The 26,242-nt window shown below is 40.7% G+C and overlaps 1 protein-coding gene across 1 annotated transcript in view; it reads left to right on the top strand.

The window, feature by feature from the left end:
- Positions 1-26,242, top strand: part of slc25a25b (solute carrier family 25 member 25b) — a 44,197-nt gene that overhangs the window by 873 nt on the left and 17,082 nt on the right. The window lies entirely within an intron of this gene.

The following is a 26,242-nucleotide window of genomic DNA, read 5'->3' as shown; positions in this document are numbered from 1 at the left end:
TGAGGGGGGTGTGTGAGGGGTCTGATCCTGCTGTGAGGTGGGGTGGTGTGTGAGGGGAGTGTGTGAGTGGTCAGATCGTGCTGTGAGGGGCCACTTTGTGCTGTGGGGGTGGAATATGGCGGCAGATCCTGCTGTGACAGGGGTGGGGATGCAGTGTCTGCTGTGGGCTGATCCTGCTGCTGGGCAGCAGCGGGAATGAAGGGGCAGTGCTTGTTGGGGCTGAAGGGGCAGTGTCCACTGGGGGTGACCTCATGGAAAGACACTCGTCCTTTAGAGGGTCAACACAGACACAATGGGCCTTATGACTACCTTCAGTGCTGTAGCCGTTCTACAATACTATAGTCACCTGGTAATCACTCAGATGATCGGACTGGTGACCAAAAACCTGGCTCATTTTCAGTAGCATCTTGAAGCTGGATGTTTAAAGATTTACGGACTAAGTTCTGGACTTTAAGCCAGTGGATGGTTGAATTCTCAAATTTTCTCTTAACTTTCAGCTTCTGGCCCCCCTGTCTCTTTTAGAGATCCTCTTTGAATCTCCCTCTTTCCTTTCAGTCACCCATCCTAATGTTTCTGTTTGTGTCTTGGTTATAGCTGGATGACTGTACATCTGTGTTTTAAATGCAATTCTAAGAAATAAGTGGTCAGTTTCTTCATGCTCCTGTGATGTGCCACATGATATTATTCTAAGCTAAAGATGCTGTATCAATGCAATCTCATCCAGTCTAGGACTTTGGATTGGTACCATGGGAGGTTTTAATGTATCACCTGAAAGATAACATTTGTGATAATAAAGCACACCCTGGGGTATTGTCAGCAGTTCTGGGTGCTGCAAATTCAAAGGGATATATTAATACAGAAGCAAAGTACGATGCATGCTGGAAATCAGAAACAAAAAAAATTCTAGAAATACTGAGCAAGTCAAGCCTCCAAATCCTGTATGTTGCTGTCCAGTGAGGTCACAAACTCTGTTTCTCTCTCTGTGGATCTTACCTAGCGGCTCAGCATTAAGTGTCCACGTTGTGTTTTTTTTTGTGGTGCCCAGAATGGCTTGGTGTTCCAGAGTGTGTTAACTTTAAAATATCCTGTCTAAAACACATGTTCTGTCAGATGAACATAAAAGACCTGAGATGCCACTCCAAGTAGCTAAGGGCTTATGACAATCAACTGCATCAGTATTGTGCCTTTACTATAGGAGAGTGTCCCATGACGCTTCATAAGGCTGTTATGAAGGAAAAAATAGTCACTTGAGTCACGATTGGAAACATTAGTTTAGGAGAGTTTGGCATGAGGGCTCTTTTTAAAGAGTGAGAGAATTAGAGAGGAAATTTTCGAGCTGAGCTGATTGCACTTCTTCACATGTGCAATTTCCTCCTAACTCTCTCAACCTTTAGGATTCTCTTTAAAATAAACCCATTGGACCAAGTAAAACAAAAAAAAACTTGTGGATGCTGGAAATCTGAAACAAAAATAGAAAGTGCTGGAGAAATTCAGCAGTTCTGCCAGCATCTGTGGAATGAAAAACAGTTAATGTTTCAAAGGATCGCTGGACTCGAATCGGTAACTCTATTTTTCTCTGTGATTGGAGGAGTTGCAAAGGCAGGGGAGAAGAAGGCTGTGATTGTGGCAAAGTTGTAGTGTGTTCTGGCCCAATGACAGTGATCATTCAGTGACCCAGCCTGAGAGGAGTCTGGTGCTCAGAAAGTGCTCTGGGAAATGCATTGTGCTCAGTGTTATAGACCTAGATTCTTGGCTGTACTGGGAGGTTTGTTTGAGGTATCCTGAAGTTGTACAAAACACTGAATAAGAAAGGCTGGCTGCTTGGAGCCAGTTATATATCAAACCTTTGTCAGTCTTTAGCTCAAGTTTGTAATGTGCCTTAGAAACTTTGTAATAAGATTGTACCATAGCACTGGGATCCATGTCTGTACAAAATTGGGCCAGAGCTGTTATTGTATGTGACTGATTTAAGTGCAGTTATAACTCGTCTTTTGAGTATTTTTTTTGCTTGCTTATTTATTTAATTTGATTTAGCCGTGAGATCTGGAAGGATTGATTCTCTGTTGAACTAAGGATCAAGGCCTGGAGACTGTGCCTCTGAATTTCCAACTATTTTATAATAGTGTTCCTACATCAGAAAATGAGTGTAGAATAATCTCATAAAGGAACTGGTGAGGAGAAAGGAGCCCTGAAAATAACAAAGTAGACCTTGAGACTGTGTCTCAAAAAGCCTGGGATTTGGTGGGGGCAGGGAGCGATTGACTGAAGGAAATATCTTGAGCCCTGGTCAACCTATATTCAAGCATATAATCTATGACTTATAGGATAGAATATATTTTTTAAAGCCCATCAAAATCTTAGCATTTTCTAATTTAAAACTTTCACGCAGGCGTGTTTGTTCAGGAATAAGATTGCTGAATTAAATGAACAGTCAGCTACTCATAGAACTAATAGCAAAACCCAAAAGCAACAGGATAAGTGGTATTGTTACAGTAAATTTACTTTATATTATTGTCTGAATCTGAAACTTTATAATGTGACCTTTATTCTTAGATTTTCCTTTGACACAGATGTTGAGGCTACTGAATTGATTTCTGTTTTCAGTAGATTGCTTTTGTTTTTGTTTTTAAGTGTTAATGAAAAATTTGATAACTTTATCCCAGATTTGTTTTTAAGGCTGTTCTTGTGGCTTTTGTTTTGTGTAGCATTGGTATTTTATTAGTTCTATTATTTGCTTTATTTGTGCAGAAGCTCCGAAAATGAAATATAACCAACCATCCTGCTACGTGAATGGATATAAATTTTAAACCTGTAATTTCATTCGAGGGTTGAAATGATGTTTATGAAGTGCTTTAGCTTTGTTTGATTGTTGTCATGACGTATTGAATAAAGATTAGTGTTGTGGTCTGTTGTGGCTATCTATCACGTTAGTGACTAGCATGAGGTTTACACTTACGGAGTCACTTTGTAAAGTTAGAGCTAGTGTTTTGTGCTGTTTGTAGCATGTCAAAATATGATTTTTTTTAAATCTCGAGTGAAAAAAGTGCAGCTTTTATCACCTGGTATACAATGTGAAGCATACAGCCTACGTGCAATCACTTGTGCCTCTGTCATGCAGATGCATAAAAATGAAGTTAAAATGTTTCAGTATTCAGTATAAAGAAAAAAAAGCTTTGAGTCCTCTTGGGTGTCCTTGAGGTTTTAATCCATCTTACAACATGTCACTAGGTATATTTCATGTGCGCTAGGAAATAGGTTATGTGTAATTAATTGAAAATGCTATAACATTGCGAGATTCTTAGTTCATCCCAATATTGCTGCTAGCAGGCTTGCTACCATTACTTCACTCCAGTGTTCTCTCCAAATGCAGCTGAGGTTTAGTCCTTCCAGAATTGTCGTGGTATTTTTAGACCAAGTTATTTAATTAGGCACAAACAAAAAACTGCCTTGCATGTGAAGCAGTAGGGAGAAATTACACAGAACATAGGTTTAGATCCATATGTAAAGTCAGAATCATAGAGTTGTACAGCACAGAAACAGACCCTTTGGTCCAACTTGTCCATGCTGACCAGATATCCTAATTCAGTCTAGTCCCATTTGCCGTGTATTTGCACACGTTCTGACTATTATACAAAAGCAGGTGTATTCCCAAATAACCCTGTCTTGGCACTTACTGTACTGTCTCATGCGCCTCTTATTAACTGCTGCACTTGTTTTCAGTCAGCTGTTTTGTAGAAGGTCCTATTTCATTGTTGCGCATTTTACTGATGTTTATTAAATGATATTGCTGTTTGTATCAATTTTGATTTGAACTGGGGCAGTAATTTGCATTGTTTGTCCCACTTCTAAGACCCTTTGTTATTTTAAGAGACTTTAAATTATAAAAGTGCTGAACCAATTGTGTGGGATTTTCAGGGAATCAACCATGGGAGTTGTATATCTACTGAAAGAAAGAATAGCACTAGTTTTTTAATCTTGCAAGTGCTGATGCCACAAGCACACTTAAGCAGTTGAGTTATGGTTCAGAAGGATTAGTCCTCATTTAGATTAGCATGCAGAATTTTTTTGTCCCTTTTCAGAAATCTTGTTTAGCACAATTTGTCATGTCATGTCACTTTTTGACCTGCAATGCAGGGAGATGCCCCTTCTTGCACCAGGCCTGGGAGATTCCACCTTTGTTCTTTGTACTTGTTCTAACTGCCCTGTAGTCCTATATGGATGCCAACAGTGTGGGTTCAAAAATGGACTGTCCTCTTCTTCTCAACCTTTCCCTTGCCTGAGGTGTGGTGACCCTCAATTGGGCATCACGGTGGCTCAGTGGTTAGCATTGCTGCCTCACCGCGCTGGGGACCCGGGTTCAGTTCCACGCTTGGGCAACTCTCTGCGTGGAGTTTGCATGTTGTCCCCATGTTTGCATGGGTTTCCTCGCACAGTGCAAAGATGTGCACATTGAGTGGTTTGGTCATGCTAAATTGCCTGTAATGTTCAGGGATGTGCAGGATAGGTGGATTAGCCATGGGAAATGCAGGGTTATGGGGATAAGGTTGGGGTGTGGGGTACGTCTGGGTAGAGTGCTCTTTGGAATCAGCGCGGAATTGATGGTCCGAATGGCCTGTTTCCACACTGTAGGGATTCTATGATGCTGAGTTGTCTTAGTATCGCTAATGAGAGAGCTGCCATGATTCAGTAGGACAATGGCAACTTTATCCCTCTGTTATTAGTCCTCCATCTCCTCCCATAAACATAGTTCTGTTCCATACATAGTTGTGCATATTTCATAGTGAAAGATAGTGTCAGAAAATGCCACATTTCAAACTGAATTTTGCATTTCCTAATGTGAAAGGATGAGCCTTAATACAGACTAAAACTTGTGGCTGCTTACTGAACATTGGATGCTGTAACAAGTTTTGCCACAGCTGTTCCTCTGCAATGTAAGCTGAAGGTGGGCCCTAATTTATCTAAACTAACATAATAATAAAATGATGACAGAAGAAAATACTTGACTATCACCAATGTCACCTGCCATCTTGATTCAGGTATACCATTATTCCATCATCAACATTCTATAAAATTCTGAAACTCAAAACTTAACACAACCTTCACAACGTGGATTGCAGTTGTTCTGACAAGGTAGCCGTCTGTGATCACCTCCAGGGCGTCAAGATATGGTCAGGAAATGCTAAGTCTGCCACTTATGTTCACATCATGTTGCTTTAAACAAAGCACCTCAGTTAACTATCTAAGCGTAAGTGCTTTGCCCCAATTGTTGAGGCATTTTATTTTATAGTTATTTCTAATTTTGAATCTTGTTCAATCATTTAGGATATGGTGGGAACATGGGACTGGGATATCATAGTAATTACAGAGATCGACAGGACTAGCAGTTTAATGTTCCAGGGTATGGATGCAATAGGAAGGACAGAAAGGGGGGCAAGAGAGGAGGGGGTGTGGCATTTTTGATTAGGAATAACATTACGGCTGTACTTAGGGAGGGTATTCCTGGGAATATATCCAGGGAAATTATTTGGGTGGAACTGAGAAATAAGAAAGGGGTGGTCATGTTATTGGGATTGTACTATAGACCCCCAAGTAGTCAGCGGGAAATTGAGAAACACATTTGTAAGGGGATCTCAGTTATCTGTAAGAATAATAGGGTGGTTATGGTAGGGGATTTTAACTTCCTAAACATAGACTGGGACTGCCACAGTGATAAGAGCTTGGATAGAGAGGAATTTAAGTGTGTACAAAACCATTTTCTGATTCAGTATGTGTATGTACGTCCTAGAGAAGGTACAAAACTTGACCTAGTCACAGAAACTAAGCTGGGACATGTGACTGAAGTGTAATTTAGGAGCACTTTGGGGCCATTGACCATAATTCTATTAGTTTTAAAATAGTGAAGGAAAGGGATAGACCGTATCTAAAAGTTAAAATTCTAAATTGGAGGAAGGCCAGTTTTGACGGTATTAGGCAAGAACTTTCAAAAGTTGATTGGGGACGGTTGTTTGCAGGTAAAGGGACGGCTGGAAGATGGGAAGCCTTCAAACATGAAATAGCGAGAGTCCAGAGACAATATGTTCCTGTTAAGGTGAAGGGCAAGGCTGACGGGTGTAGGGATTGCTGGATGACTAGAGAAATTGACATTTTTGTCAAGAAAAAGAAGGAAGCATATGTCAGGTATAGACAGCAGAGATTGAATGAATCCCTAGAAGAGTATAAAGGCAGTAGGAATATACTTAAGAGGGAAATCAGGGCAAAATGGGGACATGAGAGAGCTTTAGCAAATAGGGTTAAGGAGAATCCAAAGGAATTCTACAAATGCATTAAAGATAAAAGGGTATTTAGGTGAAGAATAGGGTCCCTTCAAGATCAACAAGGCCCACCTATGTGTGGAACCGCAGGAGATGGAGGAGATACTAAATGAGTAGTTTACTGTGGTGAAGGATATGGATAATAGAGAACTTGGGGAAGTAAATAGTGACATCTTGAAAAATGTCCATATTAGAGAGGAGGAGGTGCTGGATGTCTTAAAATGCATAAAGATGAATAAATCCCCAGGACCTGATCAGGTATATCTTAGAACTACTTGGGAAGCTAAGGAAGTGATTGCTGGGCCCTCTTGCTGGGATATTTGTATCATCGATAGCCACGGGTGAGATGCTGGAAGTCTGGAGGTTGGTTAACGTGGTGCCACTATTTAAGAAAGGTGGAAAGGAAAAACCAAAGAACTATAGACCGGCCAGCCTGACACTGGTGGTGGGCAGGTTGTTGGAGGGAATCCTGAGGGACAGGATATACATGTATTTGGAAAGGCAAGGACTGATTAGGGATAGTCAACATGGCTTTGTGCTTGGGAAATTGTGTCTGTCAAACTTGATTCAGTTTTTTTAAGAATTAACAAAGCGGTTGGTGAGGGCAGAGCAGTGGACATCGTGTGTATGGACTTTGGTAAGGCATTCGACAAGGTTCCTCGTGATAGATTGGTTAGCAAGGTTAGATCACACAGAATACAGGGAGAGCTATTTGGATGCAGAACTGGCTTGAAGGTAGAAGACAGAGGGTGGTGGTGGAGGATTGCTTTTCAGACTGGAGGCCTGTGACCAGTGGTGTGCCACGAGGATCGGTGCTGGGTCCACTGCTTTTTGTCATTTACATAAATGGTTTGGATGTTGACATAGGAGGTATGGTTAGTAAGTTTGCAGATGACACTAAAATTGGAGGTGTAGTGGAAGAAGGTTACTTCAGAGTACAACAGCATCTCAATCAGATGGGCCAATGAGTCGAGGTGTGGCAGATGGTGTTTAATTTAGATAATGTGAGGTGCTGCGTTTCTGAAAGGCAAATCAGGGCAGGACTTATACACATCATAGTAAGGTCCTGGAGAATGATGCAGAACGAAGAGACCTTGGACTGCAGGGTCATAGTTCCTTGAAAGTGGAGTCGCAGGTAGATAGGATAGTGAAGAAGGCATTTGGTATGCTTGCCTTTATTGGTCAGTGCATTGAGTATAGAAGTTGGGAGGTCATGTTGCACCTGTACAGGACAATGGTTGGGCCACTTTTGGAATACTGCGTGCAATTCTGGTCTCCCTGCTACAGGAAGGATGTTGTGAAACTTGGAAAGGTTCAGAAAAGATTTATGAAGATATTGCCAGGATTGGCGGTTTTGAGGTATAGGGAGAGGCTGCATAGATTGAGGCTATTTTCCCTAGAGCATGGGAGGTTGAGGGGTGACCTTATACAGGTTTGTAAAATCATGAGGGACATAGATAGAGTAAACAGGCAGGGTCTTTTTTCTGGGGTGGGGGAGTCCAAAACTAGAGGGCATAGGCTTAAGGTATGAAGGGAAAGATTTAAAAGGAACCTAAGGGGCAAATTTTTCATGCAGAGGGTGGTGCTTGTGTGGAGTGAGCTGCCAGAGGAAGTGGTGGAGGCTGGTACAATTACAACATTTAAAAGGCATCTAGATGGGGATATGAATAGGAAGGTTTAGAGAGATATGGGCCAAATGCTGGCAAATGGGACTAGGTATATTTAAGATATCTGGTCAGCATGGACAAGTTGGATGAAGGGTCTGTTTCCGTGCTGTATATCTGTATGACTCTATAACTAGACAAATCCTAAAGTACGTGGATTTGGAAACCAAACTTATTCATATTTATTGTTTCAGTGTGTTAGTACCTGTACAAAAGATGGGGTTGGTGATTTGCAATGCAGAGTGATGGCGACAGTGTGTGTTTATTCTTGCACTGGCTGAAGCCACAATGAAGGACTCTTTTCTTTCATAACCTCTCCCCTCACTTGGGGTGTGGTGACCCTCTGGTTAAACCACCACCAGTCGTGCTTCTGTAATGAGAGAGCAGCATTATGGTCTAGTAAAACTATGACAATTTTACCTTTTTTACCCATTCGATAAAACTTTGCATTTTAATGTTGCTTCGCTGGTGTGAAATCTAGCCACCTAGGCAATATATTGATTATCTTATGTTTCATAGAGTCATGGAGATGTACAGCACGGAAACAGACCTTTCGGTCCAACTTGTCCATGCTGACCAGACGTCCTAGATAAATCTGGTCCCATTTGCCAGGATTTGGCCCATATCCCTCTTAAACCCTTCCAATGCATATATCCATCCAGATGCCTTTTAAATGTTGTAATTGTTTCAGCCTCCACCACTTCCTCTGGCAACTCATTCCATACATACAGTCCCCTCTACGTGAAAAAGTTGCCCCTTACGTCCCTTTGCAATCCTTCCCCTCTCACCGTAAACCTATGCCCTGTAGTTTTGGAAACCTTTTCCCCACCCAACCCAGCCTGGGGAAAAGACCTGGTCTATTTAGCCTATCCATGCCCCTCATGATTTTATAAACCTCTATAAGGTCACCCCTCAGCCTCCGAGGCTCCAGGGAAAATAGCCCCAGCCTATTCGCACTCTCTATACCTGAGAGCCTCCAAACCCAGCATCATTCTTCTAAATCTTTTTTGAATCTTTTCAAGTTTCACAACATGCGTTCTATAGCAGGGAGACCAGAATTGCATGCAGTATTCCAAAAGTGACCTAACCAATGTCCTGTACAGCTGCAACATAACCTCTCAACTCCTATACTCAGTGTGGTGACTAATAAAGGCAAGCATACCAAACGCCTTCTTCACTATCCTGTCTACCTGCGACTCCACTTTCAAGGAACTATGAACGTGCACTTGAAGTTCTTTTTGTTCAGCAACAGTCCCCAGGACCTTAATATTTAAGTGTATAAGTCCTGCCCTGATTTGCCTTTCCAAAACCGAGCACCTCACATTTATCTAAATTAAACTTCATCTGCCACTCTTCAGTCCATTGTCCCATCTGATCAAGATCCCACTGTACTCTGAGGTAACTTTCTTTGCTGTCCATGACACCTCCAATTTTGTTGTCATTTGCAAACTTACTAACCATACCTCCTATGTTTCATTTTAAAACAAACATGTATTTAATCTGTACCAGATTTAAAGTATTAAATTTGGGGTCATATTATTCAGAATTGGACTTTTATTGTCATATTCATTTTGTTTTATGCTAGTTTTGTATCATTGAGCCCTGGTTGCCTACATATTCAAAATAGAGGAATTAAATTATTTTGTAGTAAATGTAGGCTGAGAGTGATGATAAGTCATGTGGAAAACCTCTGATTAATTACTGTTTTTATACAATTATGTACTGAGTGGAGTCGGCATTCATTGAGCTCTTCCTGTTTTCATGGAATCGATAGAGGAAATAAAGGTGCTAGTTAATGTTGATTGTATTTTCCATGAGCTTGTCTGATACAGGTATTCTAATCTGACACATGAAAAATTACGTGGATTTACACAAACTACTCAGCAGCTTTTCATCAACAGTGACTCCAAAGATGCTTCAGGTCAAGATCAATAATTTGGTTGGCTAAAGGGTGGTTCTTTAATAAGGCATCTTAGTATCTTGTTCTGTGAATGGTTAGTAAAGTACTGCATTGAGTCTGCAGGTTTTGCGACACTGCAGGGAAAATGATTCTCCTCTGCATTAACTTTCACAACCTTTGTGGCCTGTTGTTCAGTTTATGTACCACAGTGTATCGTGCTGCAGCATTTCCCCATTAGGAGTACAGCAATTTTTTTTAGCTTTGAACTATTAAGATATAGGATGCTTAAAGCTATATATGAGTATCTGTATAATATATTTCTGAATGTGGTGTGTCAGAATGCAGGTATGGGGAGGGAACAGACCAGTAACTTGAACAATGCAACTGAAACACAGGGGAAACCCAGTGACAGAGAGGATGGGAGTGATGCTGACGGAAAGCGACATGGGCAGACACAGAAAAATGTGCAGGAGCCAGTAAAGGTAGTGTGAAGATTCTTGTGGTCCGAGAGCAATGCTGCTTTCTTTCAGAAAGTTTAGAGGGTATGTTGCATGTCTAGCACAATTGATGCTGCTTTAAAGCTTTGACAGAATACCATTTTAATTCCTTGAACAAACAGTCCTGCAGTTGTTAAATGTATTTATTAATGTGAAAAAAGTTCATAAAGTTAAAATAGCTGTTATAGAAAACTGTCTGCATTTAGTGCATTTTGAAAAATGAGTGTTGCTTTTCCCTTTTCTGTGGAAAAGGTTTTATAGAGCAATTTTAACAGTAAATGTAAAAGAATGAGTTGTCTGTGTGATATGATGTGCGATTTACCTCATTGCTTTCTACATTGTTCAATCAGTCACATTTTAAGGAGATTTTTTTCTTTTGCTGTCCTCCATAATGAGCAAATAGGCAAACTTATTCAGTTATTCGTTTAATAGGTAATGATGTATGCTTGCTGGTGAGCGTTACTCTTTGGAGTGAATGGCCATAATGCATCTAAAGCAAAAAAAAATTAACTTGTCCCAGTGCGGTGCTGATCAGTCTAACCCGCAAACATGTCCCCATTGTCAACTCAGTTTAAAATTTACATCATTTTAGCCATCTTGAAACAATTTCTGCATCTTTGCATGTAATTTTCATTACGTCAGCTATGACTATTCAGGGTCTGAGGCTTGATGACTTTGCAGAATGGAGAATTATTTGAGCAGGTTTTAGAGTTCATTCAAGGTTGCCTTCTTTGCCTGTTCGTATTAAGGTTCTATCAAAATATACATGATATGACAAGAAGAGACTTAGCAAACAACCTTGGCTTTTTGAGAAATCTTGCAAAGGCTGCTGAGCTGTATTTTCAACGTTAAAAGTTAATCCAGCTCTGGTGTTTCTCTTTTTTTGAGAATTTTTGAAAATTTGGAAATTGAAGGAACCAATTATCCTGCATCTTAACTAAAACCATATTACTTAAATCTTACAAAACTGACTAAAGTGTTCTGATTGATTTGATTGGTCCGTTTTATTCATGCTTGAGAGGTATGCAATGGTATTGTTTGAAAACTGGTTTGAACAAAGCTGAATGTCAAGAATTATTGTATAACTGCTAATATGCAGTTATTTCCTTCTGGTTGGTCCAAGCACATAGAATCCCTTCAGTTACCTTTGTTCTACTGCATTTTAGAAATAATTTAACATTTAATTTGCATTTAGTTGTGCAATGTAGTCATCCATTGTAGTTATATTGTTTGCAGAAATCTTGCCAGTTTTTATTAAACACTGTATTTAGCCAGAATGTTTTATGGCCTCTTGCTTGAATCATTGCATCTTATGCCATTAAGTAATTCTTTAGTTTGCTACTAACTACTTGCACTGTACAGAATAACTTCAGCATTGTGAAATATTATGCTTTTTGTTTTCCAGTTTTCTAATTCTGAGAGGTCTAGAGTAAACGGTTGGAAATACATTTTGAAATAACAACAGCCTTACAGAAGCTACATATTTGATCTGTAAATTGCCCTTATCTCAATTAAAGAGATACGCGCTGTAGCTTTTGATAATATTGCTGCTGGTTTGCCTAGCCTGCTACTTGAATTATTTTTTGACACTGAGTCCTGAGTAATTTCAGAAAGCTCCTTAATAAAACAAAGAACTACAGATACTGAGGATCTGAAACAAAAAAACAGAAATTGCTGGAGATACTCAGCAGCTTCTGTAAGAGGAGGCAGAGTTAACATTTGGTTTTGACGAAGAGTCACCAGACTCCATGTTAACTCTTTTTTTTCTGTATGGATGCTGCCAGACCTCCTCAGTTTCTCCATCAATTTCTATTTTTTATTTTGATTGTTTTTATGGTGAATTAATAAGTAGGACGGTTTGATTTTACTGAATTTGAGAACTAAGCTAAAACAAATATAGGTTTTTTTTGTTGCGTGTCTTTTTTTTTTGAAGAAGCATTGTATTTAATGTAATAATTGAGGAAGAATTTTATGTTGAGCTCTTGTACTTCTATATTACCATGTGAGAAAATCACAATTGAGAGCATACTCTTCAGTAAAATGAGAGCCAGGCTCAGAATTCTTCCTCATAATTGTTTAGTCTGTGTTACTTGGATGGGTGATGAAATGTGGGAAAACTGAAGGTGCAAAGTTATGTGAAAATAACACACAACCTCACTAAACTTCCATTAAGCAGAAAGCAAAGGAATTTGTTTTGTAACGCACAGCTAATAAAATTATATCCTTAAAAAATGTGGAATGTTTCAAAGATGTTTATTGGTGGGTTGTCAATCATGGAGAAAATTCTCCTTCTGGAAAATTTGTTGGTTAGGAAACAGCTGAAACTGCTGGGGGGAGAAAAAACTATATTGCACTTGTGAGCTATTGCTCTAATTACATTAATAAGTGGAAATAGACATCAGTTTTCTGATTTGTAACAAGAAAAATGGCATTTAGTGAGAGTTAGTTGCCATTGGCATGATGCTTGTAAAACCTGGTCCCTGGTATTGAGGCTGACTTGTGTCTAAATCAAAGATAGTTCATCAACAAAAACTGAGAAATTGCTACTTGCCTTTTGATATTTATAGCGGTTTGCAATGTCACTGTTGTGCCAGTTGTATAGAGGTCCAGTTCTGGCTTCTATATTAAGTAGCTTGCTTTCTTTCAACTCAAACTTGGAAGGAGGAGCCGTGTGGGGAGCAAGCTGAAGTTAAGAGAGATTTAATTAATCAAACGTTATTTCTGGCTGGGACTTGGGCTCAAGCAAATGAAATTCAGATTGGAAGGGGAGTTCAGGTTGCAGGATGTCATTGCTAGGACCTGATGCAAACAGTTCCTCATTGCTGCCTAAAATGATATTGGGATCGGTTCATTTACAGTCATGTAGGGGTTGCCCAGTATAAATAAGACCCAAGTTTTCTAGAGTAGTTGTTGTGGTCTTCCTGGCCCAAAAGAACTTGATATCCAAGGGCACAGCCTCAGTGAAGGGATGACCCTTTAGATGAGGAGGAATTCCCTCAGCCAGAGGGTGGTGAATCTTTGGAACTCGTCGCCACAGAAGACTGTGGAGGTCAAGTCGTTGAGTGTCTTTAAGAAATAATAGGTTCTTGATTTAGTAAGGGGATCAAGGGTTACAGGGAGAAGGCAAGAGAATGGGGTTGAGAAACGTCAACCATGATCAAGTGGTGGAGCAGACTTGGGCCATGTGACCTAATTCTGCTGCAGTGTCTTTTGGTCTAAATGTTTGACCACACCAAACCTCTTCTGGCCCTTTATCCATTACCTGGCACATTTAGCGTGCTGCAGTGTTTACCATTGCTTTATTGCTCAGACGCTGGTTGAATTTGTGGGTAAGGTGAAATGGACTAGACTGGATGGGCGAAGTTGCGACAACACCTGAAAAGCCCAAATCATCCAGACCGCAATTGATTGGTGCCCCCATCAATAGATCTATGCTTTCTCTCCAGTGCTGACTTACTGTCGCTGCAGAATGCACAGTAACAAGTCATCAAGTGAATTGAGTCATAGTCATACAGCACAGAAACAGACCTTTTAGTTCACCTTGTCTTTGCCCAAACTAAATTGGTCTGAATTTGGCCCATAGCCCTCTAAACCTTTCCCGTAACTGTACCCACATCTACCACTTCCTCTGGTAGTTCATTCCATATGCGCACCATCCTCTTTGGAAAAAGTTGTCCCTCAGGTCCCTTTTTAAATCTTCCTCGTCTCACCTTAAAAATGTGTTCCCTAGTTTTGAAATCCCCCTCCTTAAGGGGGGAAAACCTTCTGCTATTCACCTTATCTATGCCCCTCACAATTTTAAAAATCTCTATAATGTCACCCCTCAACCTCCTGTGCTCCAGTGGAAACAATCCCAGCTTCCCCCATAACTTAACCCTCCAGTCCTGGCAACAGCCTTGTCAATCTTTTCTGAACCCTCTCCAATTTAATAAGATTCTTCATTTGGCAGGACAACTAGAACTGTGCACATACTCCAAAAGTGGCCTTGTCAACGTCCTGTCCTACCTCAACATGTCGTCCCAACTCCTATACTCATTGGTCTGAGTAATGAAGGCAAGTGTGTTAAACGCTTTCTTACCCACCCTGTCTACCTGTGATAACACTTCCAATGAATTATGTACCTGAACCCTTAGGTCTCTCTGTTCGACAACACTACCTCGGTCCCTACCATTAATTGCATAAATCCTGCCTTTGTTTGTTTTACCAAAATGAAATACCTCATAATTAACCAAATTAAACTCCATCTTCCACTCCTCAGCCTATTGACCCAATTGACTACGATCTCTTTGTAAACTTAGATAAGCTTCTTCACTGGCCACTATACCACCAATTCTGGTGTCATCCACAACCTTACTAACCATGCCTCCTAAATTCTTCTTCAAACAATTTTTATAAATGATAGACAACAGTGGACCCAGCACCGATCCCTGTAGAACACTGCTGGTCACAGGCTTCCTGTCCGAAAACCAACCCTCCACCACTACCCTCTGTCTCTTACCGTCAAGCCAATTTTGTATCCAATGGGCAAGCTATCCCTGAATCTCATGTGATCTAACTGTATTAATCAGTCTACCATGTTGAACCTCGTCAACTGTAATTCACATGGCAACATCTACCGCTCTGCCTTCATCAATCTTTTTGGTTACATCCTCAAAAAAACTCAATCAAGTTTGTGACACATGATTTCCCATGCACAAAGCTATGCTGATGTCCCTAATCAGTTCATGTCTCTCCAAATACATGTAAATCTTATCTTTCAGAATCACCTTCCAACAACTACACAACACTGAAGTCAGACTCACTATCTATAATTCCCAGCCTTCTTCTTACAGCCTTTCTTAAATAAAGGCACTATATTAGCCACCCTCCAGTTCTCTGGCACCTCACTTGTAACTGTAGAAGATACAAATATCTCTGCAACGGGTCCCGTAATTTCTCCCCTAACTTCACCCAACCTCTTGGTATACACTTGATTAGGTCCCAGGGATTCATCCACCTTTGTGGCTTGTTTTATAGACCTTCAGCACTACCTGTTCTCTAATGTAGACTGTTTTCAAGACACCAATATTTATTTCGCCAAGTTCCTTAGTCTCCCTGTCTTTCTCCACAGTAAAACGTGATGCAAAGTACTCATATAGTATCTCTTCCCATCTCCTGTGGTTCCACATGTAGACAACCTTGTGAAGTGAAAGTTAAATCAACCTCCTTACACTATTAGAAAAGAGTTATAATGGCATGGCAATGCTGTCTATTTTAGGTTCCAGACTGTTCCAACTATTTTGAGGGTCCATGAACATATGACTTCTAAGAAACCATGATGAAGTGAAAAACAAGTAAAAATAATAGAATGCACTCTAGACCAAGTGCATTATTTAAAAGGTATTGAGCATGTTAGAGACCTCCTTATCTCTCACAACCAGGCATTTGTTTAGTTTCATATTAGTTCACTGACTAGCCACTCAATTACCCAAACCACTTCTTCAAAAAGAATGAAGGTGGTGATAAGGGAAATAAGACTACCAACTGTTTTGCTTGGACAGTGCCTTAATAGCAACAGTTGGTAGAAATAATTTTCTTTGTGTTTTTTGGTTTTTAAAAGGGCAGTGAATCAATGTTTGAACAATTTTTAAGAGATTGGGAAAAGGGCAAGAGAAAAGGGAAGGCGATGGCCTAATCGTATTATTGCTGAATTGTCACTCCAGAGATCCAGATAATATTCTGGGGACCCAGGTTCAAATCCCACCTTGACAAAAAAAAACTGTAATTGAAAGTCTAATGACAACCATGAACCATTGTCGATTGTCAGAAAAACCCATCTGATTCACTAATGCCCTTTACGGAGGGAAACTGCCATCCTTACCTGGTCTGACCTACATGTGACTCCAGAGCCACAGCAATGTGGTTGACTCTTAACTGCCCTCTGGGTAACTAGGGATGGACAATAAATGTTGGCCTAGCCAACAATGCCCTCATCCTATGAATGAATAAAGAAAAAAAATGGATTAAGTGGATACTTCCATAAAATATGCAAAAGGAAGTGCTCTATAAAATTATATTATTCTGTAATTTGTAATCTAACTATTGTTTGGTAAGATACAATGAAGTTTAAAATATAGTTGCATTTTTTTTTGGTGTAAGGGTACTAAAACTTACAAAAGATACCACACTGATCCTTACACGCACAAAATTAATTGTTTTAGTTCATGAAGATGGGTCAAGAGTTGAAAGCAAAATCAACGAGGATATTTTTCCAAAGGTAGCTTATTGATGTTGCTTGCATGACTTTCTGTATGATATTTTCTTCCGTGTCTTGTTTCCTGGAAACGTAATGGGCTGATTTTAATTACCTTAGTCTCAGGAATATCCAATTTGAGGTGCAAATGGGTCAAGAGAGATCAGTTTGCATTCCTATGGGATTTCTGGCTCTGTCTGATGCTGTGTAACTTTGTTTGTAGCAGGCTCTGGTCCCACAAGCTATACCTGCAGAACAGAATGGCAATTTATTGTCGCATGTATTTTCATAAAAAAAAATTCAGTGAAAATTTTTATAAGTCCCCATACCACGGTTCTGGTATTAATGACATAATTCATAGATAAGGAGAAAGGTTAGGTAGGTTGGCCATGCTAAATTGCCTATAGTGCCTGGGGATGTGTAGGTTAGGTGGATTAGCCATGGGGATTACAGGGATAGGGTAGAGGGGTGAGTCTGGATGGGATACTCCTCAGAGTTCATGTGGATTTTTTGGGCTGAATGGCCTCTTTCCACACCGTAGGGATTATATGATTCTATGAAAAAATAAAAATTAAGGCGAAGTTCATCTTGGGTCAGTTTCAGTTCGGGAAAAGCTGAATGAAGTGATGAATACCTAGAAGCTGCCACCAAAGAAGACCGCCAAACTGAGGGCAAGGCAGCTGCCATGCCAGGCCGAGATTGCCACACCAGGCTATTGGAATACCCAGATCAAGACCTCCATGCCAAAGAAGACCGCCAGGCCAGGACTCTGCAATACCCAGAAGCTGTAGCTGAAGAAGACCTCAATGCCAGTACATGACCTCCATGCTGGGACAAGACTGCTATATGAGACCGCCCCTCTGGAACGCAGCCACCATGCTGGGTCGTCATTCACTGAGACAGCTGTGCCGGCACAAAGCTTCCACCTTGCTGGGTATGGGCTGGGAGAAGACGCCTTCTATCGAAGCTGTTAAGAGGTAAGATGATAAACGAAAACATTTTAGAAAAAGAGAAATGGGACAAAAAAGGTGAAAAGTGGATGGAGTAGATGGACTCCGCTCCACCGCCATCTTGATACTAGGCAGTGCTGCAAAGGAATCTTCCTGGAATCCTGCCTCTGTCTAGAGAGGAAGGTAGAGGGTGTGAGAATTTTTCTAACTTCTCCAGTTTCATCCATGTAGAATCTCCAATTTGTCCAAGCATTAGTGTCAAGTGCTTTTGAGAGCTAATTTCTCCCTGGAGTACCCCCCCAACAAAAAAAACCACTACCACCAACTGAAGATAGAGACCAAGAAGGTTTTCATCTCTGTCATAGTGAATCTGTGAAATTTGTTCCCACAAAAAGACTGTCGATGCTAGGTAATAAGAATATTCAAGGCTGAGATGGACAGAGATTTTTAGCCAGTCAGGGAAATCCAGGATTATGGGAAAAGGGCAGTAGAGTTTGGAATAATTGGATCTGCCATGATCTCATCAAATGGCAGAGCAGTCTCGATGGGCTGAATGGCCTGCTTCTCCTCTATCCTACATAAAATGATTTACTTTAAGGTAAAGGCACTGGCACATGAAAATCTTGGGACGCCATCATTTAAACACTGTGTACAATGGTCTGTTTTGTGCCATTGTGTCCAGTCTCAACTGTTTTCTTTGTTGAACCCTGTTGCACAGGGGCAGGGAGCAGGAGAATAGCAGCTAGAATGAAGTTTGGAGCGTGAAAGGGTGAACCAGAGCTAAGGGGCTTGGTAGTGTGGTTCACAAGGATGACTTTGTGTCCACAATAAATTGAGTCTTTAGCTCTCCTTGAGGCATATATTTAGATCTCTGGCTAAGCTATCCTCAACCAATAATGTTGATGCACATGTAACTAAATTCAAATCAAGGGAACGTGAAATTTAAATTTGAGTAAAAACGTTACCGTGGTTTTGAAATAGTCTTGTTATTGGAATTGGACTGGAAATCCTGGCTGTAATGTAGAGCCTCTATTTGATCAGGAGACGTTCATAATCTGCCAGTAACTGCAGCATTGTGTGGCTCCTATGCACAGTGGGATATTTTGTCTTTCTTTTCTGTGTGTGTGTCTCTCTCTCTCTCTTTCTGTGTGTATGTCTCTGTCTCTGTGTGACAGAAATGCAAAAGTGACAGATACTTCTGGTTTCACCACTGATAATGGTGCACCAGAGATAAAATTCTCTCTCTCTCAGAATATGCTGTGTCGAAACAGGAATCACAATAATGCAGAAAGCAAGAATCTTCCAGTTATTACAAAAATTCAACATGTGGCTTTATGTTAAGGTATCTGAAGGTTACTGTGGTAATTCTCAGTCAGGGACAAGTGTTTATTTTTGTTACATTTGTGCACAGCAAAATTTCGAAATAGGGATGAGATGCAAGTCGTCTTTGGGATTTCCTTTCTAGGCAATAGTTGAAGTTGAGATAATTCACTGCAATTGAATTTTAATGAGCTGGTGCTAGTTAATTGTTAAGTTTGCATGTAGGGAGGACTAGAGAAATCTTAGTTCTGAAAACTTCAGTTGGTCCTTTTTTTGCTTCAATCTTACTATTCAACATAAGTCTTATATTGTACATACTTGGCTTGTGCTTAATTTACAAAATTTTACTTTATAGTTTATGGTACTGAATTATGGAACTATTTGTATCAGCAAAAAAATTCTATACTAGAATCACCAAGTACAGAATGTGAGAGGGTTTTTGGGCTTGGGTATGACCGTAGTACTGGATCATCAGCCCAGAGATTGTGGCAATGTTTGATAACGTGGGATGGTCATGCAAGCTGCTGGACTGATGTAAAATTATTTGATAAACCGCATGGAGCACGTGACACAGTGCCTGTTCTGGTCTGTATCTGATTCTAGTCCACTGTGTGGTTAATGTTAATGCATTCCAAACAACTCGGTGGTAAAAACACTTTCACTACTTAAAACACTGTCATCATTTCAAGCCACCTAAAGTTGAGCACGACATGTTGTTTTGTGAGATTTGCACACATCCTTGAGCTGATATTTAAAAGTAGCCATTCACTGTTGTAACACTAAAAATGCGGCAGCTAACATAAGGTCCCACAAAGAGCAATGAACGAATGACCAGGTAGTCTGTATTTAGGAGAAAGATAAATGTGTAAAAGATAGCAGAGAGGATCCTCTGTTCTTGAAATTGTGTCTTGGGATATTTTGCACCAAACCTTGAGGGAAAGATGGGGTTATAGTTTAATTTCTGTCTGAAAAATGGTGCAACTGACAATGTAGTACTGTTTCAGTTCTGCACTAGATTTCTCTGCTGCAGTCTCTGGTTATTGGTTCAAATTGAGGGAATTTCCAGGAGCTGGCACGTGGAATAGGTGGGATTCTTTTTACATTAGAAGTGCTGTAAAAATGGGTTGCAGCATGTCATATCAATGAAATGGATAATAACTTGCCCAAGGTCAATTTTTAGAGTCTGTCTTTTTTGGTCCAGTTGGTAGTGACTGACACAGGATTCCCCTTTATATTACCATCGTGTAAATGACAGTCCCTCAGGATCAAGGGTGGCTGCATCCACGCTGTCCAACATATTCACAGTGTAAGACAATAGCAGCAGACCAGAACTTCAAGAGAGTTGCGAGCAGAGGTGAGTGTAGAGGCCATCAAGAGAATGTGCTGGGGAAGGTGAATAAATCACCTGAACCGGATGGACTACACCCCAGAGTTCTGAAGGAGATAGCTGAGAGATTGTGGAGGCGTTGGTGGTGATGATCTTTCAGGAATCACTGGAATCTGGAAGGGTCCCAGAGGACTGAAAAATGGCTAATGTAACAGCCCTGTTAAAGAAGAGAGAGAGGCAGAAGATGGGAAACTATAGACCAGTTTGCCTGATCTTGTTAGTAGGATTTTGAAGCTCACTATCAAGAATGAGATTGAGGAGCACCTGGAAGTGCATGGTTTCATAGTTCAGGATTCTCTCCACGTTAACATGCTGGTTCAGTTGATGGTCAGGAAGGCAAATGCAATGTTAGCATTCATTTCAAGAATATGAGCGCAGAGATGTACTGCTGAAGCTGTACTCTGGTCAGACCACACTTGGAATATTGTGAGCAGTTTTGGCCCCGTATCTAAGGATGTGCTGACGTTGGAGGGGGTCCACTGTCATATGAGGAGTGGTTGTGGACTCTGGGTCTCTACTTGTTAGAGCATAGAAGGATGAGGGGGTATCCAAGTGAAACTTGCAGAATACTGAGAGGGCTGGATAGAGTGGGTATGGAGAAGATGTTTCCATTGGTCAGAGAGACTAGGACCCGAGGGCACAGCCTCCATGAAGGAACAGCCCTTTAAAACTGAGATGAGGAGGAATTTCTTCAGCCAGTGGGTGGTGAATCTGTGAAATTCATTGCTGGAGAAGGCTGTGGAGGCCAAATCACTTAGTATCTTTAAGACAGAGATAGGTTCTTCATTAGTAAGGGGATCAAGAGTTATGGGGAGAAGGCAGGAGAATGAGGATGAGAAACATATATCGAATGATAAAATGGCAGAGCAAACTTGTTAGGCTGAAGGGCTTTAATGCTCCTTTATCTTATGGTATAATTGTGTTCTGAGATGGTTGATAAGTCAGAATAATCTGCTATATTGTGGTGTTTGTGGTTGGTTAGATGAGTTCTTTGTAGGTTTGCACATGCTCTCCAACACCTTGATTTACCTTTGTGTGATCCTGACGAAAATCCTGGTGTTTAGTATGTTCTCAAATGAGTCATCTCCATTTTGGTCAGTCTCAAATCCAGGGTTTCCCATGAATTATGGAACTATTTGCCCTCTTCAGGGATGTTTTTGAGGACATCCTTAGAGCACTTCTGTATTCCTGAGAGCCTCCTGCAATGACCAAGTTCAGAATGGTTTGAGAGCTGCTTTGCTTTGGGAATCGGTCATTCATAAGCATGCTGAGTCCTGGTGAGTGATTAGCATCTCCAATGACCTTGGGAGAGGATTCGTTACAATGCTGAAAGGAATATAGCAGAATAGGATAAAGTGGGTTTTAGAATGTGAATCTTGGGAAATTGAAATCGTTTAAAGTATTTTCCCTTTCAGCTAATGTTTACTGAACAGAAAGATCCTTGTTGTAGTTTGGTCCATGTTTCAATGATTTTCACAAAGGGATTGCAGAATAATTAAAAATTTTCTCTTCAATGTTTCTAACAATTTACTGAATTAGTTTTTAATTGTAAAGAAAAGACTTGTGCTACAAAAATACATTTTCCAAGTCTTTGGATGTGTTTTTGATGTGTCGTCACTGTAGCAATAGAGAGAAGTGCTCCTAATTAACAGTCATGAGAGTGTTTCTCAGCAAGCTACCAGCACAGACTGACGAAAGTGATGGCATGAATTCTTCAATCCATGTAAGTAGTATAGCAGAATATTTGGGTCACAGCTGAGATATTTTAAGCGGCTTGGACCAATTAATTGTTTTCTTCCTGATTTATGACCTCCATTGAAATAGAGGTAGAAAACGGCCTCTGTACAAAATTGGAATGCCTGCGGCTTATTTTAGAAAGAAAAAGAATTCTGTTCCTGGGATAGAATGAACTAACTCGTAAACTGAATGATTTCTTAGTTGGGGCTGTCCTGTTTCCTTGATGCATGACAAATTGCAGAAACATTTATCTGTAACTCTCTCACTCCTGACCCAAAAGGTTTCCCCTATCTACTTCCTCTCTTGTCTCAATTCTCATCGTTTTGGAAAGTTTCTTCTCTTCAAGCAAGTGTTTAGTATTGACAATCCAGTGAGTGATCAGGAGCAAGTTTTGTTGAGGCCTGCACCCATTTTTCTTCCCTCTTATCCTGCAAGAGATCTTGTTGCAGTTATTACACGTTGGCCAAAAATATTTGTTTTAATAGATACACAGAGCTTGTCTGGAAAACTTGGTTGCTGCTTCATCCAGGCACTTGAATCCGCTGCATAGAAGGAAAGATTCCATAACACTTCCACAGTGCAGAGGGGGGAAAGGCAGTTAATTTTAATCATTTGTTTAATGTGAGTGATGTTTGGCTAAGAGTGCTAGATTTTGTTACAATCCTCAATGTACATATCAGTGGAGGGAAAACTACTGTTGTTTCCTGACTCTTAATTTAAACAATTTCAATATCTGACCATTTTATATTGATTCGTGTTCATGACCAGTGCAGTTTGGTTAAAATAAAATATTATTTTAATTATCTTCATTTTCCATTGTAAGCCAGACAGTCCATGTGGGAAATTGTTATTGATCTGTACCATGTGACTTCTCCGGTGGCCGGTCAGCTCAGTGCCTTGTTATGGGCAGCTTCTGTTGTTCTTCCATGTAAGTGATTTTGTCATTCACATTTCCGTCCATTGCAGGAATGTCTTTGCAAGCATTGGCAGAATGGTTACAGCACAGAAGGAGGCCATTGGCCTGTCATGTTTGTGTCAGCACTCCAAATTGATGCCAGGCATTGCATTTCCAAAAAAAAAATTCATTGTTAAAAATAAGCTCTGGAAACTCTAGGGTTTCAATTGATTTCTTAAATGCCATTAAAGTCCAGTAGCTTAGAAATTAATTAGGGTTTTAAGAGATGACTGCTTAATGCATTCATGACATTTTAATTTTTTTTTAGAAAAGGCATTAACCCATTTGAATTAAGCAGGTTAACATTGTAAAAAACCTGGGAAGAATGTAATTAGATTGCTAGCCAATATTTATTTTACAATCAACTCACCAAATAAATTATCTGCTGTTTGTGGTAGCTTTTCTAAATTGTTTCCACGCTTCCTCTGTTAAGACAGTGACTAAATTTCAAAAGGTATTCCACTGGCTGCAAAGTGCTTTGAGGTATTTGGTGATATATAAATGCAAGTCATCATTGTCTTCATTTGAGTCAATCTGTTGATATTACTAACATTAATATCTGAAATTGTTTATAAGCCACTGTACACTTATAAAAAGGTCAGAGATATCTGTTCTCGTTGGATGTGTTCTGTCCTTGTAACTGACCTTGACATCAAGGCAGCAGGCGTTTCTGTGCCAACAAGAGCTCATGTAAAACTGGTCACTAACCTAGATACTGCCTTTGGGGATTGGGGGAGAATTCTCCAGCGGCTGAACTGCACCTTTACAACAGAGGTTGGGTATGATCATTGGAAGCCAATCTTTGTGGCCATAAGTTGTAGTTTGGCCCATTGATTCTGTACCAACATTCAGTCATGGCTGATATGTTCCTTAACCCCATTTCCCTGCCTTCACCCTGTACCTTTTGATCCCCTTACTAATCAAGAACCTATGAATCCCTGTCTTAAAGGCACTCAGTGACTTGGCCTCCACAGCCTTCTAAGGCAATGAGTTTCACAGATTCACCGCCCTCTGACTGAAGAAATTTCTCCTCATCTCTGTTATAAAGGGTCATCCCTTCACTGTGAGGCTGTGCCCTTGGGCCCTAGTCTCTCCTACAAGTGGAAACATCTTCTCCATGTCAACTCTGTCCAGGCCTCTCAGTATTCTGTAACTTTCAATGAGATTCAAACTCCCTCGCCACCCCAATTCTTCTAAACTCCAATTGATTATGGCCCATAGTCCTTGACCACCCCTCATGTGAAGCAGAGGCCAGAGGAAGTGGTAGATGCATTTAATTAAACATTTTAAAAATGTTTGAAAAGTGACATGAAAAGGAAAGGTTTAGAGTGATGTGGGCCACATGCAGACAAATGGAACTAGTTTAGATTGAGAAACCTTATTGGCGTGGATGAGTTGGGCCGAAGTGATTCTATATGACAAGTCCTTCATCCCAGGGATCATTCTTGTAAACTTCCTCTGGACTCCCTCTCCAATGCCAGCCTATCCTTCCTCAGATACGGAAACCAAAACTGCTCACAATATTCCAAATGCCATCTGATCAGAGCCTTTCACAACCTTAACTGTATATCCCTGCACTTGTATTCTAGCCCTCTCAAAACGAATGCTAACATTGCATTTGCCTCCCTAAACGTCCATGGATGACTTTTTGTTTCCACTTGTTCATGGGATGTGGGTGTCACTGGCTAGGCCAGCATTTATGGCCTATTCTTAGTAGCAATTCAGAAGGTGGTGGTGAGCTGCTATCTTGAAGTGCTGCAGTACATTTGCTGTAGGTAGACCCACAATGCTGTTGGGGAGGGAGTTATAGGATTTTGACCCAGTGATAAGGAAGGAATAGCGACTATAGTTCCAAGCCAGGATGGTGTATGGTTTATAGGGGAACTTGCTGTTGGTGGTATTCCAATGTGTTTGTCGCCCATGTCCTTCTAGCTGGTCGTGGTTGTGGGTTTGGAAGGTGATGTCTGAGGAGCTTTGACTATTGATTATTGTATTCCTTAGGTGGGGCTACAACAGTTATGTAATGAATGGCCTCCTTCCAAAATAAAGTTGAATGTTGCGGCTGGTTGCAGTGTTGAGCTCCACTTTTCGGTTGCTTTGGTGATAGGACAGCCCATGCCTGCGTGCTCCAAGAATTGGGCAACCCCGCCTGATTGATAAGTGATGAGTAAGATTTACAATGAATATCTGCAGCAAGAAAGAATATGAGCACCTTCTCACAACATTCAGTGCCATTGCATATTGTTCCTCTCACCCCATAACATCCTAATGGTCACCTTGAGCAAGAACTGCAGCACCTCAGCTACCAAATGCTGTCACTGTGTAATATATAGCCCACTCCTCGCTTCCGGATTTCTCAGCCTCTCCAGCACCTACAAGTTGGGTGCATGATCTCTTACTTTGTATTTGTCAAATGGTGGACCTCAACGGTGCTCAAGAAAGTTTGACGCTATTCCAGGACAGAACAGTCCATGAGATCAACACCTTCTCTTCAGATTTGAATATTAACTCTCTCCTCCAGCACACAGAATATCTACCTTTGTGATATCTGTAGGATGCGCTGTTGCCAGCTTCTTCGAGAACACAACCCAAACCAGCAACCTCTGTTGCCTGAAGGACAAGGGCAGTAGATCCATGGAAGCTCAAGCACCATCTATGTCCATTCCAAGTCAAACGACATCCTGAGTTTTATATGTTTTGTACTTGTTGGGAGTTCCAGGATACTGTCCCAATCTATGCGTGCGCCAGAGCGCATGAACCTCAATAGTTAAGAAGGTCCATCACCTCAAAGCAGGGTGTCTAATGGTCAACTAAAGCTAACATTGAAGAACATTTGAACCAACTATTCCCAACCACGAAATCTGAGCTACTGTTTGGTTTTCTTCTTTTAAACTGGAATTTATTTTTAATTTCCTCTGTTTATCCTGTCCAAAAGTTTGTATCTTGATCCAAGACATAGCGTTGCAGGTGGTGCCATCCTGCTGGTATTTTTGCAGCTATTGACCTTCTGTGTTTCATTACCTGAGCAGCAGAATCAGAAGTTCAGTCTTTCAAAATGAGTTTACAACCAGGATGATGAAGTTGCATTAAACCCAAGGTGGCAGCTTATGACATTCAAATTAAAACAATACCAGCTTGAAACCAAGATAACAAGGTGCAGGGCTGGATGAACACAGCAGGCCAAGCAGCATCATAGGAGCAGAGAGGCTGACGTTTCGGACCTAGACCCTTCATCAGAAAAAGGGGAGGAGAAGGGGTTTCTGAAATAAATAGGGAGAGAGTGGGAGGC

This window comes from Rhincodon typus, chromosome 28, assembly GCF_021869965.1.
Source record: "Rhincodon typus isolate 14 chromosome 28, sRhiTyp1.1, whole genome shotgun sequence".
NCBI classification, from domain to species: Eukaryota; Metazoa; Chordata; class Chondrichthyes; order Orectolobiformes; family Rhincodontidae; genus Rhincodon; species Rhincodon typus.
This window is presented reverse-complemented; position numbering and strand designations above follow the sequence as displayed.